General features: G+C 44.2%; 1 pseudogene; it reads left to right on the forward strand.

Annotated features, from left to right (window-relative positions):
* Positions 1-14718: 14718 nt before the first annotated feature.
* On the forward strand, positions 14719-15110 carry LOC129524829 (small ribosomal subunit protein uS8-like; annotated as a pseudogene).
* The last annotated feature ends 380 nt before the right edge of the window (positions 15111-15490 follow it).

Genomic DNA, 15490 nt, shown 5'->3' on the forward strand with positions numbered 1-15490 from the left:
AAAGTGAGAAGAGACTTTTAATCTGAGCCTTGTTACTTTTAGCCCAGCAGAGAGCTTCCATTCCCGGGCTCCAGGAGTCATCAGAACTGCGCTGAGGTCCTGGCTGCCACAGCCCAGCTGGGGGAACCAGGGTACGTTTCTTAACCTCTCTCACCTGCAGGTTCCTTTTCTATCAAGTGAGGATGAGTCATGTGGATTATATGGTGGGCTTCCACAGAGCCTGCACAGAGACTCAGACGTGTGTCAGCATCGATCCTGCCTCCGTCAGGCAGAGAGGGTGGCCCTGGGTCTTAGGACAAAGAACAGTCCCATTCACTGGGTACACTTGAAACTTCACCTTTGAGGCTGGTGTTATTATGCACTTTTGATTCAAGAGGAAACTGAGGTTGTAGCAACATGGAAGGCTCCCCCCAGGCCACACTGGGAGGAAGGAGTGGCAGGGTGCTCTGCAGAATACAGGCGTTTCCACTGCTAGTCCACAGGACAGGGTCCCTGTTGGGGCAGATCTGGCAGAGGGCAGAGGGCAGCCATTTAAAAAACAAAGGAAGACATTTATGTAGCCAACAAACATGAAAAACAGCTCATCATCACTGGTCATTAGAGAAATGCAAATCAAAACCACAGTGAGATACCATCTCACGCCAGTTAGAATGGCGATCATTAAAAAGTCAGGAAACAACAGATACTGGAGAGGATATGGAGAAATAGGAATGCTTTTACACTGCTGGTGGGACTATAAATTAGTTCAACCACTGTGGAAGACAGTGTGGCGAATCCTCAAGGATCTAGAGTCAGAAATACCATTTGACCCAGCAATTCCATTACTGGGTATATACCCAAAGGATTAGAAATCATTCTACTATAAAGACACATGCACATGTATCTTTTTTATTTTTTATTGCAGCACTATTCACAATATCAAAGATTTGGAGCCAACCCACATGCCCATCAGTGATAGACTGGATAAAGAAAATGTGGCATATATACACCATGGAATACTATGCAGCCATAAAAAAGGATGAGTTCATGCCCTTTGCAGTGACATGGATGAAGCTGGAAACCATCATTCTCAGCAAACTAACACAGGAACAGAAAACCAAACACTGCACGTTCTCACTCATAAATGAGAGTTGAACAATGAGAACACATGGACACAGGGAGGGGAACATCACACACCAGGGCCTGTCGGGGGATGGGAGGCTAGGGGAGGGATAGCATTAGGAGAAATACCTAATGTAGATGACGGGTTGATGGGTGCAGCAAACCACCATGGCACATGTATACCTATGTAACAAACCTGCACATTCTGCATATATATCCCAGAACTTAAAGTATAATAATAAAAAAAGAACACCTTTCCAATCCTCAAAGTTGTTCCCTCTGAGTACTAAACATGAATAAATTACTAATATGTTATTATTTTCAAATTTTAATTAGACAAATGCTAGTATGGCTATAATTTACAGTTAAATTTCAGGAAAATATTTCTCACTCCTTAAGAATGGGTATTCTCCCTTTTTAAATAGAATTGATTTTTAGCTAGAAGCAAAGCTACTCAGAATAGAAACAACATCTTTCTGGTTCCTTTGCAACCAGGTATAGCTATAACTTCTGGCCAACAGGATGTAAGGGGAAGCATAGTGTGCAGTTTTCTCTTTTGTCCTGCTTCCTGCTGATTGATAGGTGAATATGATGGCTGGAGCATGAGCAGCCATTTTGTACCATGAGGTACAAACTAAGATTGGCAGATAGAAAGAGCCACAGTAATGGTAAAGTCACCATCTCGGCCTAGATTGCCTATCCTTGGACATTTATAGGAGAGGGAAATAAACTCCTCCCTCATATAAACCCATGTTACTCTGGGCTTTTCTTTCACTCACAATTAAATCTAATCCTGCTTCATCTCCCTGCATATTCCAGATAGAATCATCTCCAACCACCATGACTCCTCTCCCACTATGTGGTTGGTGATCTTTTTTTTTTTTTTTTCTTTTCAGGTGGAGTCTTGCTCTGTCCCCAAGGCTGGAGTGCAGTGGCTCGATCTTGGCTCACTGTCACCTCCACCTCCTGGGTTCAAGCAATTCTCCTGCCTCAGCTCCTGAGTAGCTGGGATTACAGGTGCCCACCACCACACACCCAGCTAATTTTTGTATTTTTTGTAGAGACAGGGTTTCACCATGTTGGCCAGGCTGGCCTCAAACTCGTGACCTTAGGTGATCCGCCTGCCTTAGCCTCCCAAAGTGCTGGGATTACAGGCATGAGACACTGTGCCCGGCCTTCGTTTTTGCTTTTTGTCTTTATTATTTTTACAAATCTCTCTCACTGAATATATGCCTTTATTTCAAGGTAGCAAACTCTGAAAACAGCATATAGATGATAAATCCACATAGCAGTTTTAAAAAAAGTCCTTATTCTGAGTACACCACAGTAAACTCCAACAGAGGTTTTTGTGACCTTAAAAGTACTTGAGGTCCGAAGGTACTTAACTGAACAGGGAAGTGGATGGAGTCCATTTGCCATGACTCCTGGATACAATAGCTTAAGCCCTCTTAGCACACAGGTTTCCATGGTCCCCCCAGAATTAGTAAGAAAAGAGCCTATTAATAATCACTACGTCCCCTAGCAAAACCAAAGTGCTTTAGCCAAGAACTTAGACACTTTGTTTGTGGTTTTAGCATTTGTGTTTGAAAGACCCCCAGTGAGTTGAATGAGAAATATTGAGCTTCATCAAATTTCTTAGAAAACCTTTTTTTAAAAAAAATTATTTATTTATTTATTTTTGAGATGGAGTCTCGCTCTGTCGCCCAGGCTGGAGTGCAGTGGCACAATCTCGGCTCACTGCAAGCTCCGCCTCCCGGGTTCACGCCATTCTCCTGCCTCAGCCTCCCGAGTAGCTGGGACTACAGGTGCCCGCCACCACGTCCAGCTAACTTTTTGTATTTTTTAGTAGAGATGGAGTTTCACCGTGTTAGCCAGGATGGTCTCGATCTGCCAACCTCGTGATCCACCCGCCTCAGCCTCCCAAAGTGCTGGGATTACAGGTGTGAGCCACCGCGCCCGGCCTAGAAAACCTTTTGACTTTCATCTGGTCTTTATACACGCCATGGGAAAACACTCACCCATTGCTTGTGCTACCACCTGAAAATGAAAGGAGATTGACATGTCAGGTAATTTAACTGATGGGACTAAAATCTCCGACTTTTCTTCCAGTCTCGCTGTTCCTGGGACCTCTTGCAAAATAATCACGTATCCGGACATACCTGCAAAAAACATAAAACTGCCAGCATTGCCCCCCTTGTTTGGGGATTTACTGAAATTAGTTCTGTACTTCCTGAAGTTCGTACAAATATCAAAGGCATTTTATTTGACAAACAATTTTGCCTCTCCTTCTGTCCCCCTAAATAAAGACCACGCTGACCTCACTGGCTGGCTCACAGGCACCGGCTGCCTGGCCTTCACCCCAACACTTGCTGAGATTTTTCCTCTAAAGTATTGCCAAGGAGGTGTTTGCCATTTTCCAAAATGCAACCCTGACAGGAATCACCAAATGACATTCACCAAAGTCAACTAAATAGAAAATAAAGTGTAAGAGCTTAAAACATTCCAAGTTCATGACCATTCATCACAAACCAACTTTCCTCAGAAGAAACAAGCACATAAATAGACTCCTGCTGACACAATCTCTCCACCATCCTTAAATATTCATGTGTGTGTGTGTGTGTGTGTGTGTGTGTGTGTGTGTGTGTGATTGAGAGAGACAGAGAGGGAGAGAGAGAGATGCTGTTTTTGGTTTATTGATATTGATTTGGATGAGTGCTTTAAAATTTTTTTTCTGGGAGCTGTTACAAGTTTCACCTCGGGCTCAAAATGATTTTACAGTCAATCCTTAAGCCTGCACTTTCTCATCTGGCAACTGTGTGTTTATGCCCCAGAGAGTGGACTCTTTGGACCTCCTCTGGGAAAATGACAGTGATGATCAAAGGGTAAGAAAACAAGGCCCAGGGAGAAACGTTCAAGGCATACTGGATTGATTTAGGCTGGAGAAGATGGTGAGGAAAACCTTAATAACAACCTTCAGGTGTATAAAGACTCCTGAAAAGAGAGTCTTCATCCATTCTCCACCTCGAGAGAAGACATTCATGATTAAGGGTTGCAGCAAGAATGGAGGATGAAGGTGAGCATGCAGGAGAATTTCTTGCCTGGCAGAATCATAAGTCATGCAATAGGCATCTTTGACTCATTTTCTGCACATCTTTTGAGGGACAGAAGCCATTCACAGGCCCAGCGGATTCTGGCGCAGAGCTCCCTGAAGGCCACAGAACCACAGAATCAAGCTCAGGGTCTTGTGAGACATCTTTGTGGTGTGGCAACGGAAAACCAGCCCACCTCTTAACCCAAGGTGTTACGTCCTGCATCTCCCTGGGGTGGGTGGCTTCTTCTAGAGGTGGCATTTTGGAATTCTCTGAAAGCCCGCAGAGACAGGTGTTGCATGAGCAGCAAGCATTAGTCCCAATTTTAATAAAGCCCAGAGCTTCCTACCACAAGCTGCGTGGCACAGACAACCACCAATGCTACAGTGATACAGCCCCTCCCTAAAAGCATTTATGTTAATGAAAAAATAAATACTGTTTGGTAAAGCCAAGCACAATGCTATGTGAATGGGGAAAATAACCCATTTATTCCAATGTCTTTCTGATAATGGTCACTCAGAAAACTCGGATAAAGCCCTATAAAACCCAAGAGGTCATGGGCAGTTTCAAGGCCTCGTAAATGGTAGCTTATTTCTCTTGTTTCCTGTTATAAATACAGTTTGGGTTCCGAGTGTAAACCGGGCCACTAATGCATAGTTACAGCTGATGCTATTACAAATGCATAAAAGTGAGGAAATTCAAAGTTATGATTCCCATTGCCACAGTAACTCAACTGCATCGTGCAATCTGTTTGTAGCGTGTACTACCGAATGTCGTGTTAACTTTTACTGCCTCTATTACATATGTGTGATGTGAAAAGGTTATGGTGGGAAAGGGAGTCATAATTCTGAATTTTCTGATAGTTACGACTTTAAAGTGAGTTTAAAATGACTACTCTTTTTTCATTTGGTTTTTCTTGTTCTGCTTGAGTCTGTTTTTCATCGAATCTTGGATTCTTGAGACCATTCTGGTAGATTCTTCATTTCAATACAGAGATTGATTATTTACTCCAGTGTAACAAATACTCAAATAGTTTAACACACCATCATGGGAAGAGTGGGGGAGCTTCAAGGAATACAGAGATGACTAAATACCAGCCCTATTCACAGTTTCTCCGTTCAGTCGAGGGCATGCAAATAATCATAGCCCACAGTCTACGGCCACAATGGACACGCACAGGTAAGATGAGAGTCATTCCTGACGGGGCTTCAGGCTTTGTGGAGGGAGAGAAAGAGAAGGGAATTAAAGTGTATTCATCCTCTACTAAAGGGGTCCTCAACCCCTGGGCTGTGGACTAGTACCAGTCCGCGTGGCCTGTTAGGAACTGAGCCACACAGCAGGAGGTGAGCAGTGGGCAGACGAGCAGTACTGCCTGATCCACCTCCTCTCAGATCAGCAGCAGCATTAGATTCTCATAGGAGCACAAACCCTATTGTGAACTGCGCGTGCAAGGGATCTGGGTTACATGCTCCTTATGAGAATCGAACTAATGCCTGATGATCCGAGGTGGAACAGTTTCATCTCGAAACCATCCTCCTCTCCCCCTCACCTGTCCATGGAAAAATCATCTTCCCTAAAACTGGTACCTGGTGCCAAAAAGTTTGGGGACAGCTGCTCTACTACATAGCAATGTGCTAAGTGGTTTAGGACATTATATTTCACCCTCCACATTTTATAAGGCACTATCCCATACTACAGATGTGTTTCGAGGCTACTTGGTCGAGGTAGCAGGGTCTGAACTTCAGTTCAAACATTTAAAAGCTCATACTCATTTTCTACGATTTTAAGTGGAATTTGGGTTAGATCTTGAAGAATATGCATGTTTGGGCTTTTTTTTTCTTATTATTAAAAAAATATATTTGTTATTAAAAGTTTGGGAAACACAGTAGTAAAAACAAAAACAAAACCCACATGCATGACTCATTACCTCAAAATTACCACTATTTTAGTATCTTTATTTTTTTTTGAGATGGAGTCTCCCTCTGTCACCCAGGCTGGAGTGCAATGGTGCAGTCTCGGCTCACTGCAACCTCTGCCTCCTGGGTTCAAGCGATTTTCATGCTTCAGCCTCCCTGAGTAGCTGGGATTACAGGCGCCCGCCACCACCCCTGGCTAATTTTTGTATTTTTAGTAGAGATGGGGTTTCACTGTGTTGGCCAGGCTGGTTTCAAACTCCTGACCTCAGGTGACCCACATGCCTCAGCCTCCCAAAGTGCTGGGATTACAGGTGTGAGCCACCATGCCCGGCCATTTTAGTATCTTTTCTTCAAAGATTTTTTTACTAAACCTAAGTTGGTGGGGTTTTTTGTTTTTGTTTTTGTTTTGGGGTGTGTATTGCTTATTGCATGATTCTTGTTCTTTTACATAAACAGGTTCATGGCCTTCCCTTTCCCTTTTCAGTGACTGTAAACTGTTCTAGGCTGGGGAGGAGCACAGCAGTGACGGGTGGGGTGACAGCAGAGGTATGCTGGCTGGTGGTGCAGCCAGGACCAAGCCTTGGACACCTGGGCAGGCCACAGAGTTTGACTGAAGTGTTTGAGAGCCAGGTGGGTCCTGGGCATACAGCCCCTCAAATGCCTGGTTTAGTAGTTAGGACTTTGTTCTGTAAGCCTCATATATGCACAACTAGCACATAGAGAGCAGCTAATAAATGTCACATACTCCTGAATGGGAAGATGCTGATGGCTCTTCATTCATTTATTTATCTGTTGAGAGATAGGACTTCACTCTGTTACCCAGGCTGGAGGATAGTGGTGAGATCACAGCTCACTGCAGCCTCGACCTCCCAAACCCAAGCTATTCTCCCACCTCAGCCTCCCAAGTAACTGGGACCACAGGAATGCACCACTACATCCAGTTAAGTTTTAAGTTTTTTGTAGAGACAAGGTCTCATTATGTTGCCCAGGTTGGTCTTGAACTCCTGGACTCAAGCAGTCCTCCTTCCTTGACCTCTCAAAGTGCTGGAATTATAGGGGTGAACCACCATGTCCAGCCACTGATGGCTCTTGATTAGGGGAATGATATCACTGCAATTTTGCACTAGGACCATTATTCAGGCCACAAAACAAGGTGGGTGATGGAGGGCACTTAGAGGTTTCTACAGCACTGGAGAGTGAAGGAATCTCAACACAGACAGGTACAGGGGGAGGCAGACGGAAGAACATGGATGAGTGAAACGTACACATTCTCCAGGAAGGTGTAAAAATACTGGAATCCCAAAACCAAGAGACCAGTGCAAGCTTTGGGTTGTAAGGGCAGGAAAAAAAATTGAACTGCTTCCTATCTGCTTTTTAGATTCTCTTTGAGACCAGTTTCAGGTAAGAGAAACTTATGTTACCAGCCTAAGACAAACTTGCAATATATTTTATTAAATGTTCATGTTTTTACTACCTTTATACAGGGTGAGTATCTATTTGACCACACCTTGGCTCAGAATTCTCTTTTTCCTCCTCTCTAAAGTGGAGGTCAGAAGAGGAGGGTGACCCAGACACACTAAGGCTGGACTTCATGAGAGGTGGATGGGAGAGGACACTGGAATTGCAGCCCTGGAATAGTCACATGGGCGGGCATCACCCTTGTGCTTGGGTTGCCAGAACAAGGGGTCTTGATTCAGACCCCAAGAGAGGGTTCTTAGATCTTGTGCAGGAAGAAATTCAAGGTGAGTCACAGAGCACAGTGAGAAGAGAGAGTTTTCTTGAAAGCTGCTCAGTTACAGAGTAGGGCATCCTCAGAAAGCAAGAGGGGGAATGCCTTGTGTTTTAAGATTTTCTTATATCGGGGTCTTATCTATGTGAAAGCTAAGCTAAGCTATGTCTATGTGCAGGTGGGCTGACAGCATGACAAAATTTATTATTCTGCTGATTTAAAGAAAACTATCCCTAGCATGTTAGCGCATAAGCACACCAAAGCATAACTATAATTATCTTGAGAGCGTATATTGTTATGGATATTGGGACATCTGGACTTTCTGTTGTAGGAGTGTGTCTTTGCAGGTATCTCTAAGCTGTTTCCTCAATCATAAACCTCTTATGATGCTGGGTCGTGATTGGCGAGGAATGTGCCCCTTGTTAGTTAGTCTCAAGATAGCGCTGAACTTAAAATGATGTTCCTCTGGCTCTCCTAGGCTCCTGCTTCCCTAACAGTTGCATAAACGTCTATCATGTTCAGATCACCTGTTATTTCCATAGCTCATCCTTTAGTAGAATGCAGACTCATGCAGATGCAGAAAATATGTGTTGTCTTTGTATTCTAAGCACCTCAGCGCAATAGCAAATGGAGCAAGCACTGAATAAATTGCTCTTTAATGAAGATTTCAACAACAAGAAATAGTGTACGTGTGTATGGATCGTGTATATCCATATACTCATATATATGCATGTGTGTGTGGAAATGTATATATAGTCATCTATAAATGGGTAGAGATGTGTATAGATATTTATGGGTGTATCTATTCATCTATTAAGCTTTACTTGTCACGTGTCTGGTTGTACAGCTCCCATTGCTGACCATAACCGATGCAAGAAAGAGATCTTGGTTACTCATCAGTGCCTTATCCTCTAAACGGGTGGACCTGCTTCATGCAAGTGTTTCTGAAAGAAATTTTGTACAAACCAGATTTTTCTACATTAAATCCAATTCTAGATATACCTAAGGAGTCCGTATTTAATGTTTTTTACATATACTTTTGCAAAGTGAAGAGTCATTTCTATAAAGTGAATCATAAATCTTAAATGTATCTCTTTTCAAGTCCAAGTTTAATATATCAACTTTGCTTAAAGTTGGAGAATGCCTACCCCTCCACTTCAAACTTTGCTCATCTCTTTAGCAGGGGGGTGAGGATTTCCCTAGCTCACTTGTGCAGTGTGGGGATGTGGTAACACTGCTTAGATGGCAGCCTCTTTCATTCAATATTGTGACTTTTGTTTCTCTCCAGAGAGGGATAGAGAGAAAGGAGAGAGAGAATTTGGTCTGTGGCCTAGGTTGTCTTTTCAGGCCCTTATTCCTGCTTCTTCTGACACATGATTGTCAACATCTCTAGTGGGGTTGGAAAAGACTTTGAGGGGATGATTAGCTTGCTAGGACTGCCATAACACAATGCCACAGACTGGGAATCTTAAACAACAGAAATTGATTTTCTCACAGTTCTGGAGGATGAAGTCCAAGATCAAGGTGTCAGCAGGTTTGGTTTCTCCTGAGGCCTCCCTCAGTGGCTTGCAGACGGCCACCTTCTTGCTGTGCCCCACATGGTCCTTTCTTTGTGCACATGCATCCTTGCTGTCCCTTTCTGTGTCCAAACTTTCTCTTTTTATAAAGACATAGGTCGGATTGGATTAGGGCCAACCCTAATGGCCTCATATTGACATAATTACCTCTTTTGAGACCCTCTCTACAACTACAGTCACTCGGAGATACCAGGAATTAGGACTTGAACATATGAATTTTGGGGGATGGAACACAGTTCATCTCATAAGAGGAATACCTTGCCCAGCCTTGAATGCAGCATCCCCCCGAGTCATGCGGAGCCGCAGACCAGGAGACAGAAGCATCTGCCTCCCAGTTCTTTCCTTCCTCTGGAACCTGCTCTTGCATCACGGGTACCCCAGCAGCACAGCTGAGAGCCCGAAACCTGTCTCTAAGATACCAAGCATCTGCCCAGGAAGAGAAGCATCCCCCTCAACCCCATGTAATTAATTCTCTGTGCTGAAGTCCTTCCCTGGTGTTGATTCCCACTGCCTTCCCTATCCACCTATCCTCTGGTCCCCAGAAGGCACAGTGAGAAGCGGGCTGAGGCCCACAGGCAATTATGTAGATCCATGGATTCATAATTCAAAATAAACCCATCAAAACATTTGTTCTTACTTTTAACCCCGTTGTCCCCCAAGTGGAAATGTTAAGACACAACAGCAGAAGAGATAAATATGGCAGACAAAAGTTTTCCCACAGCCTTTAGCCCCTTAAACATTCTAATCCCATTGAAGATATTTATGCCTGGCCAAACACCGGGGCTGGGGGCTGGGCTCCTGCCGTCTGCCCCTTGCCGAGCCTGCCTGGCTTTGTAGAGACAGCTGCCCGTTGCTATGCGATTTGGTTACAGAAGGGCAATGCAGGGCACCTAACCCAAGTGCTTTTTTAACCAAACCACATGCTTATTAAAAGAATGGAGAAAGTTTCCATTAAAATATCTGGGCTGATTACATTTGGAAACTTAATAACATGTGTTGACTCAAATAACTCCCATTGAACTGAACCCCAGCGGGGCTCAGAGTTCACCAGGGGAACAAATATCTCTGATGAAGCTTGGCATCTTAACCCTGTTTAACATTTTAATTAAGAAGGGAAAATTCGGTGTCATTTGCTTTTCTGCGGTCTCCAGGAGCGGCAGGGTTCACGCTTGAGAATTCCTCCAAGAGTCCGGCGGAAAGAAATACATTAGCTAATTAGGGGTGATACAAAACATCTATATACAAGACATATACGCTCCCGTTCTGCTTTGCAGGCCAGCTTTTCCACTGCCCTCCCCTTTCCAGGCTGATTCTTAAAAGAGGATGCTTGAGTATACCTTCTTTTTTTTTTTTTCTTTTAAATACTGTTAATTGAGAGTTAAATTGTTGCTTGAGTCTCTTACTCTACACAGCCAGAGAGAGGCGAGGAGAAAGCATCAAGCTACAGCCCCGTTCCTGGGAAATACTCGGAACGCGGTTACTTTAGAAAACAGGTCCTCAAGTCCCCATTTCATAACCAGAAAACTCATCATTTTCACTAGTATTTCCTTTTTCTAGCCAGGCGGACACTCTGGGAAATGCTTCTACTGATGACTCAGTTACGCAGAAAAACTTATCTTCCTTGTTTTGCAAATGAGCTTGCAAAACAGAGTTTAAAACAGCAGAGGCGGTTGCATCTACACCATGCTTGGCTGGACTACTGGGTTTGTCCCTGTTCTCGAAAAGAAAAGAAAACGCAGCACACTGAAATAAGAAATAGTAGAAAATCTGTTTCACCAGAGATTTTTCAGTATATTTCCAAATCCAAAAAGTAACCAGCAGAGGCTCTTCTTTATTTATTTATTTTAGTTTGCTTTGCTTTGAAACCCTCAACCCCGAGTTTCTGTTAATTTTAAGGCCGGTTCTCCTTTGGATGTCCCTTCATCTACAACCCAGTCCTGGGCTGCTGTTTCCTTCCTGGGAATCCTCCCTGCCCTGTTTGGCCTGCTGTCTCCTTCGTGCCCCAGGGAAAACCATACTCCATCACCCCCTCCGCCCTGGACCCAAAAGGGATGAGGAACAACTGAACTATGTGTTAATTGCGTTACGGCGCTTTCTCTAATGCAATAGTGGCCTTCTCCATAGCAACCGTGATTAAAAGATGCAGAATGGCGGGTCCTCCAGGGCCTGTCTGTCTGGGAAGTGATTGCCACTTTACAGAACAATTCAGTCCAGATAGAAGTTTATTGTGCACATTTCGCCTAAGCTGACTGCTCAGGTCACATTCCCCAAAGCCTCTTTCTCTCCCTCTGAGCGCTATTTTCAGGCTGATTTGGGGGAGGGAGCCACGGGAAATTTGCCACCCGGGTTGGGGGGTGGTAGATGGGAGCTGTGTGGAGTTGCAGGTGGGGGTGGGGAGAGAGAGAAGAGAGGCGCCCTTGCTCCTATTCAGGGGCTGGGGAAGAAAATAATCCCAAGCTTGCAGCCTGAATGTAAGTCATCGCCAAAGAAGCCCCATGCTTCATTAAGCATCTTTAAAAATGCCCATTGAGATGCCCAGAGGGGGTAAGGTAAATTCTCTTTCCATTTTTGTGCCTCTTTCTAAAGCACACAGCATTCCTATTTTATACACTGTGGGGTAAGTGATTTTCAAAGTTGGAGGGAGGGGGGAATTAAACATTATCTGGACTACAACACACAGGACGGGGTGAGATAATTGTCCTGGCAGATTGCTTGATCTCCAAGGGAGGGGCGGGGGGCATCTGTGAGTCCCCACTTCTTTATCTTCCTTCTTCCATGCCCCCATTCCTTTTCTCCTCTCCTGCCCATAGGGTGAACCAAAAGTCCAGAAGCTCCGCTCACCCACACATGTGATGCTGAGACGCAGAGCTTGCACACGCCCTACACTCTGGATGCACATATGAGGAATTGACAAAGACTGCCCTTCAGCCACCAGGAACTAAAAGTCGCCAGGAGGCACTCCAGGTAGAGACACAGTTTGGAATATTAAAAGAAACTAAACATCATTGTGATTTCAAAATCCAGACTCAAGCTTGAACACATTCAAAAATATGTTCTTATAATAGAAACAGATTTTCAAGTGTCCAATTTCAGAGCCCGAGCTCTGGAATCTGAAGGCCTGGGTTTGAATCTTGACTCTAGCTGCTCAGCCATAGGACCTCAGGCAAGTTACTGAGTCTTTTAGAGCCTCAGTTTCTCTATATGTAAAATAGAGACGGCTGGGCGCGGTGGCTCACGCCTGTAATCCCAGCACTTTGGGAGGCCGAGGTGGGCGGATCACCTGAGGTCAGGCATTCCAGACCAGCCTGACCAACATGGAGAAACCCTGACTCTACTAAAAATACAAAAAATTAGCCGTGCGTGATGGCATATGCCTGTAATCCCAGATATTCGGGAGGCTGAGGCAGGAGAATCGCTTGAACCCAGGAGGCGGAGGTTGCAGTGAGCCAAGATTGCGCCATTGCACTCCAGCCTGGGCAACAAGAGTGAAACTCCATCTCAAAAAAAAAAAAAAAAAAAAAAAAAAAAGAGATGAAAATAGCACCTATGTCATACAACTTGTAAGAGAATTAAAAGAGAGAATTATGTAAAGCGTTTGTTTTCTGACACATGGCAATACCCAGAAACTAATAATAATAGTTATCATTATTATTACAAAAGAGTAGTGCTCTATGTTTGCATAGCACTTGACGGTTCACTGACCTTGCCTCTGATAATCTTCCCGACAATCCTGTGCTATTTTTTTTTTTTTTTTTTTTTTTTTTGAGACAGAGTCTCGCTCTGTTACCCAGGCTGGAGAGCAGTGCCGCAATCTTGGCTCATGCAACCTCTGCCTCCCCGTTCAAATGATTCTCATGCCTCAGCCTCCTGAATAGCTGGAATTACAGGTGCACGCCACCACGCCCAGCTAATTTTTTTTTTTTTTTTTTTGTATTTTTAGTAGAGACAGGGTTTTGCCATGTTGGCCAGGCTGATCTCAAAGTCCTGGCCTCAAGTGATCCACTCATCTTGGCCTCCCAAAGTGCTGGGGTTACAGCGCCTGACCCCTCCTATGCTATTCTGACAAAGCCCTCTTTATGCCTTGCCAGAGGGAGGTCAAAGCCCCTTTTCCAGGTGTTGCCAGGCTAAGCAGAACAGGCCAATTGCTAGGTACAAAACAAATCAAGAAATCCAACCTCCAAACTCCAACCCTAGTGACCAGGATTGCTCTCGACTATGGGATACAGTTCTGCCATCCTGGAGCTCACAGTTCAGTCTGCGCTCAGACATGGAGGTGAAGGCAAGATAACACAGCAAGGGTGGCTGCCCCAGGCCGGGGAGGCCACGCTTCTCCTGGAGACTTGCTTCTATTTTTATTAACAAAATGTAAAAGATAGCCTACTTCAAGGGCCTTGGAGTAGTTAGATTTCTCTAGGAAATAAAAATGCTATTTATACTGGCAAAAAATATAATTTTTCACACTTTTGAAAGTGTTTGAAGAAAATTGGATGAAGACCACAAATCTAAATATTTATAGTGCCAAGAAATGTGTGTTAATGTGATTTATTTTTGACTTTAGAAAATAATTCATTAGTATTATTACTATGTTAGTAATACTATTTCCCAAGGAAATCTCCAAATTTTGAACAAAAGCTAATATACAAATTAATTTAGGCAAACAGCCTCCTAGTTACACTTTGTACACTGACCATTATCTTTTCTTTGTTTTTGTTTTGTTTTGTTTTGAGATGGAGTTTAGCTCTTGTTGCCCAGGCTGGAGTGCAATGGTGCAATCTCGGCTCACTGCAACCTCCGCCTCCTGGGTTTAAGTGATTCTCCTGCCTCAGCCTCCTGAGTAGCTGGGACTACAGGCGTGTGCCACCACACCCGGCTAATTTTTTTTTTTTTTAATTTTTAGTGGAGATAGAGTTTCACCGTGTTAGCCACGCTGATCTCAAACTCTTGACCTCAAATGATCTGCCCGCCTCAGCCTCTCAAACTGCTAGGATTACAGGCATGAGCCATTGCACCAGGCCAATCTTTGTATCTAATATGAAGATGCAATGCTCTCCAAAGGCTTTTGCCCAAATAGCTGCATAAGCAACAAGAACAGGTTAACAAACACTCAGCCTTCAAGGCTGGGCCACCCTAAGCAGACGGACCTTCCCATGAGGCTGTCAACACTCTTCAAGTGTCTACTTAAGTATGGCCCAAGAACCAACAGCATCGGCTTCACCCAGAAGCCTGTTAGAACTGCAAGATTTCACCCATAATTCTGTGTGCCCTCCCCTCCTGTCCTCTTTCCATCATCTTTCTGTGCCACCACAATGGTGCGCAAGTATGTCCTGGCTGATGTTCTCAAGAGCATCAACACTGCCAAAAAGAGAGGTAAACGCCAGGCTCTTATTAGGCTGTGCTCCAAAGTCATCATCTGTTTTCTCACTGTGATGATGAAGCATGGTTACATTGGCGAATTTGAAATCATTGATGATCACAGAGCTGGGAAAATTGTTATGAACCTCACAGGCAGGCTAAACAAGTGTGGAGTGATCAGCCTCAGATTTGATGTGCAACCCAGAGATCTAGAAAAATGGCAGAATAGCCTGCTTCCATCCCGCCAGTTTGGTTTCATTGTACTAATAATCTCAGCTGGGATCATGGATCACAAAGAAGCAAGACAAAACACACAGGAGGGAAAATCCTGGGATTCTTTTCCTAGAGCTGTAATACATATTTACAAATAAAATGCCTCATGGACAAAGGAAAAAAAAAAAAGAACTGCAAGATTTCAACATCCTCAGCCACCTATTCACCCAGGCCCACAGAATCCAAATCTCCACTTTACCAGATTCCAGGTGATTTATATGCACATTAAAGTTTGAGAACTGGTGATCTACACAGTTTTCACACAGCTGAGTGAAAAGGCAGTGGCCCCCCATGAAAGACTATGTATCTCAGCCTCACTTGCAGCTAGGTGTGGCCAAGACACTAAGCTCTGGCTGAGAGACTAAGTTCTGGCTAGTGGCAGGTGAGCAGAAGTGACGTGTGCAACTTCCCAGTGTAGTCCTCAAAGAGAAGGAGACCGACATATCCCTTTCC

The sequence above is a fragment of the Gorilla gorilla genome, chromosome 8, assembly GCF_029281585.2.
Source record: "Gorilla gorilla gorilla isolate KB3781 chromosome 8, NHGRI_mGorGor1-v2.1_pri, whole genome shotgun sequence".
NCBI lineage: Eukaryota > Metazoa > Chordata > Mammalia > Primates > Hominidae > Gorilla > Gorilla gorilla.